We start from the raw sequence: 5196 nt of genomic DNA on the forward strand, positions 1-5196 counted from the left end.
TGCAGGTTAGCTGGCATGAGAACTTTGCCCATGATGCAACACAACAATCAGACATCTGATGTCACGTCGCAGAGTCAAATCAGGTCAATTTGTTTACAAGGATGGTTAAAAGAAAAAGCTAGACATTGATCAGGCACAGCTAATAAAGCAATAAACGCATTAAAACATAAAAGTAGTATGACTTAAAAAGTAAACATTAAAAAATAAAAAAAACAAAGCAGTCTGGTTTAACCTGTTTTCTGGGCTTCCTGCTCAAAAATGACATCCCCAAAATGAATGGAGTATTTCTCTGCAATCACAAACTCTGTGTAAACAATCTTGGTATCAAAATAAAGCTAACACTTGTTCATCAGAGGTGTAAAAATTGCAGCAGATGTTACTGTGTCGAAGTTACTCAGGCTGGAACACAAAAAAAAGTTTTTAGTATAAACCCCTTTTAAAAATATGCTTTAGATCACATTTTAATCCAGAAATTCAGTAATCAACATATAAACATCATCTGTGCAAAGATTTGTGCTTCTAAAGTAAAACAGTGAAAAATTGCAGCACTTTTAATAAATAAATATTCAGGCATTGTACAAGCAGTCCAATCCTGGCACACTCTGTGATGTGTGAGTTGAATTTTTAGGTATTAAACAGCAGAGATCATTTAATTTCATTAACATGCCTAAAATGCTTGTTTTTTGAATATTTTTGAAGAATTAACCACACATTTACAGACAATGGGCCCTTTCTGAGGGGTTGCAGCTTCGGCTTCTTTTGGCCGATTTGCATGATTGACACTTCTTTTTAACTGTTTGAGCCAATAGAATCATGGTCACGATGCCGCTTCATCTAATCAGAAGTTGCAAAGCCAGACCCCACCTGGGCCCAATTTATGTCTGTCCAGTTAGTTGTCAATAGCTAGGTCTAAAATGACGGAAATTGACGGAAGTGGCTCTGATGCGGCTAGTTAGCCGCGGTAGCTGCTGATAATCAGGGTGCTATCGGCTACCTGCGAAAATAACGGAGGAAACCTGGAGGTAAGCCAATTTTGCGCTGCTACTCGTTTTTGTGGTCTTCTTTTGCGGCTGGTTCAGTGACTTTTGGTCGGAGCGTGGTGAAACTTGGTGTTTGGAATCTGTGATAGCTCTCGAAGCTAACTAGCCTTTGTTTAGCCTGTTACATGAAGTCTGGAGAATTTCTGGTTTCGGTTTTGTTTGTTTACCGCACTTTTTAGCATTTACATAACTGCTCTTTTAATCATCGCTTGTTTTCGCTGTGTTTGGTGGTTGTAGAAAGGTTTCTGTGAAAACTACACAAGTTGATATTTGATTAAAAGGCTCTATGCCATGAAGTGCTACATAATTCTTAAGCCCAACGCCCCCGTACCGGGAACAGAAGCCCCGCCCACTGGCTGCTCAAACCTTCTGTTTATGATGGGCAGCCAGTCAGAAGAATGGAGGTTGTTTTCAACATATGAACTGAGATGCTTTAACGAGATCCAATTCCAGATAAATAAGAATTATTTTAATCTGTAATTCATTAAAGCTACTCTAGTACAGTCTGAGAAAAAAAGAGTGGAGTTGGAAATAAATATCCTGTTTAAGTAAAGGCCTCGAGTATAATTAAACACAATTCAGTTAAGGCCAGTGTTGGGGAGTAACGGAATACATGTACTGCCGTTACGTATTTAAAATACAAAATATGAGTAACTGTATTCCGTTACAGTTACCGTTTAAAAAGGTGGTATTTAGAATACAGTTACTTTGTTGAAATAAATGGATTACACTGCGATATTTTCCTGTTTCACATTGTCGCGGGTCAGGACTGTTTGGGTTTTGTTTGACAGCCATGTTCTGTTGTTCCAGGCGGCACCGTTACGGTTGCCATGGTTACAGGGTGACGCTCTCTCTGCGACTGTGTGTTTCCTGGGTGACAGAGCGCCTTTTTGTTGTTGTTGTTGTGCTAAGCTAATAGGCAGAATGCTACAGGCATAGCTCTAAAGAATGTAGCATCATGGGCAGTGTAGTCCGGGCTGCTCCAACTTCCGTTGGAGCAGCCTTTGAACGCCTCTCTCTGTCTCTCGCTAGCAAACTTGACCCAGACAATAAAGTAAAGCTATTTTTCGGCTATGAGCCTGACATGGAACCGAAGTATTAGCCAGAGGTCCCTTTACTATGGTTCGGAGCCGCGGACCTTCAGTAATAGTGATAAATCACATTCATGTAGTTGTAAACAGCATGATAATATATTAAATAATCCAAAGTATTCAGAATACGTTACTCTCATTGAGTAACGTAACGGAATACGTTACAAAATACATTTTGGGGCATGTATTCTGTAATCTGTAGTTAAATACATTTTAAAAGTAACCTTCCCAACACTGGTTAAGGCTGATTGGACCTTATTAACATTAGGATGCACAGTTACCTGTTCAGGATACAGCAGATCACAGACCACACCTCTGAAACAAACATTTTATCCCGTCTTGGCAGATATATGTAAAAAAGTTAGTATTTCTCTCTGAAATGATGCGCAGGAGTATAAAACCTTAAAATAAGCCACAGACAGAGTAAACGTCTCTCTGGTCAAGGACTCTTAAACTGAAAATGTAGGATCATGTTTCTTTTTTTCCTCCTTGGATTTTCTCCAGGAAAATTCCCATAAAGATAAAGCACATCGTCTCTTCAGTGATGTGTAATGCACCCATTTACAGGAAAGCTTTATCGGTCTTTATCGGTTTGTGACTTAGTTCAAGGACTCTGTGTCAGATAAGCCTGGATGTGTTTCACCTTTTCCAGTCGGACTAAAAGGAGAAGCTGCTCAGATGAGTCCAAGCTGTCCAGAAGTGAAACAGAGACGTGCTGCAACCAGTCAGCGGTGATTAATTTTCTGCATCTGCCACAGTGCGACAACATCCCGTCAAATGGTGTAAGTTAGAAGAAGACTTAATTTCTCAACTCAGAACCAGAAAAGACACAGTGTGATCTTTGAAACTGTTACCAGCCCTGAGGGTTTCCCTCCTCCGCTCAGCTTCCTTACAAATGCCTTCTTCAGAAAGTGACCAGCGTGTGACATCACAGCGAGGTTGTGCAAACAGGGTGGAATCACAGTTACCGTCAGGGTTTATGCAAATGCCCACATCTGTGATTTCTTTTTTGATGACAAACTGGTTTTCTTACATTTGTTTTACTTCCCATTTCTGCTTCTTTGTTTCTTTAAGCCCTAAAACGTTAACAGAACTAAAATTATAAAACTGCCTTACATCAGCTATTTTGACAGTTTAAATTTCATTTTGCCACATAACTGGGGCTAAGTTAGAGTTCTTACACAGTCAGTTTAAATATTTACTATAAAGTCACATTTCCACTTGTTTATGAAACTTAAATGTAAGTTAACATGTTCATGTTGCCTGAACTCAACACATCACTGTTGTTCCAATGATGAATGATTGACGTCATTATTAATTATGTTTTTATTTTAGTGTTTAGGGCCACCTGCTGACGACTTGAAAGCCACCTTTAAGAGACGAAACACACCTGTGGGATGAAGTCAGAGGTAAGGGTTTAAACTACTTCAGTTTTGCACCAGCTCAAACCTTTATGGAAATCAAAGGAAATGCTCCATGACGCCTTAAAGTCGTGAACAGAAAAACATGATGAGGCCTCCTTCAGCAGGTCGTTTGAACCTTGGAGATAATTTGGTACTTTTGCCTCTGATCCACACCACGCTGGATTTTAAATCAAACAGTCAACATGTGACTGAAGTGCAGACTTTCAGCTTTAATTTGAGGGGTTTTACAAAAATATTTCATCAACTTTTTAGGAATTAAAGACATTTCTTTCACACACAGTCAGACGATCAAAAGCATTCGGGCAAACTAACAATATTAAATATAAATGCTGCTTTTAATACTTAAAGATGTGTGAACCAGACAACCACACACACACAGTCACATTAAATCGGGCATTGCTGTGAGGTGTCAGAGCTAACCACCTGCTACTAAACGTTTCCACTAATGTGGTGTTGGTGTCCGATCTACTGCTTCTATGCATTTTTTTACCTTCTCCCTGATAAAAACAACCCCACGATGACGCAAACGAGCTTTCCTGGCTTGATTTTCTTCATGCACAAGTTTCCTAAAATCTGCTGCGTAATAATGATTTGTGAAACCTGTGCAAATGTGGGTTTATTCTCAAAATCTTAGTGAACATTTCAGCACAGAGGTTTTTTATATCTTGCAGTACATAGCTCAAAAATACAGGAACACTTTTTAATCAGAGTGTAGCGTAGAGTCATTTAAACTTCTGGTTTCTGGTTTGATCTGGTCGGTGATCTATCAGAGGGCGTTGTTAATCAGTTTCAGCTGAATTATCAACAGGCGCACTAGAGGGGCAACAATGAGACAACTCCCAGAACAGAAATGGTTACGCAGATTAGTGAGCCGCCCTATCCTACAGCCACCCCTGTACGTGTCATTGCCAGGTTTGCTGTGTCTCGACTAGACTGCAGGAGACAAGCAGTTACTCTAGGAAAGCCGGACAGGCCTGGAGAAGGTCCTTAGCAGGATCGGTATCTGCTCCTGTGTGACAGGAGGAAAAGCATGAGCACTGTCAGAGCTACAAAATGAGCTCCAGCAGGCCGCCGGTGCGACTGTATCTGACCAAGCAATCAGAAACAGACTTCATGAGGGTGACCTGAGGTCAGGGAGGGCATCTCATTAGCTGATGTGCTCCTTTAATCGTTCTGAGCAGCTCTGTGGAACCAATCCAGGTGTACGTGATATGATGTGGGTGCCACTCGCATATGGTGGCATTAGACTTTTGGTGATGTTACTGCTTTGTTGTGTTTTTAACGTTATATTTTTTGTTTGACAGTAGCCATGAAGCACAAATGAAATTTCCAAAAGGACAAATCATAAATGAAATCTAATAAAGGAGCAAAGCTAGCTCTGCATCGCAGGTTAAAACAGGCCTGCAGAGCCACAGAGGAGGTTTAATAAGGCAATGAAACACCAGTTTTGGTTAAAAACTTCACTTTCAGGATTAAAAGATATGTGCGCTCTGACACAGAGAACATTTTTCTGTTTTCAGAGGTATGACATGACCTTCATGGCCGTGGACAGAAGCTCGAGGTCCTTTTGTGGGTAATGATCATAAGAAGCTCAGGTACTCAGGATTTACCTCTGCACACAGACCACACTACAGCTTCTGC

At 40.5% G+C, this 5196-nt stretch overlaps 1 protein-coding gene across 1 annotated transcript in view; it reads left to right on the forward strand.

The window, feature by feature from the left end:
* The window catches only part of LOC135933758 (uncharacterized), a 375148-nt gene that overhangs the window by 72749 nt on the left and 297203 nt on the right, over window positions 1–5196 (forward strand). The gene's annotated exons all lie outside the window — the stretch shown is intronic.

This window comes from Pelmatolapia mariae, linkage group LG14 (genome assembly GCF_036321145.2).
Source record: "Pelmatolapia mariae isolate MD_Pm_ZW linkage group LG14, Pm_UMD_F_2, whole genome shotgun sequence".
NCBI classification, from domain to species: Eukaryota; Metazoa; Chordata; class Actinopteri; order Cichliformes; family Cichlidae; genus Pelmatolapia; species Pelmatolapia mariae.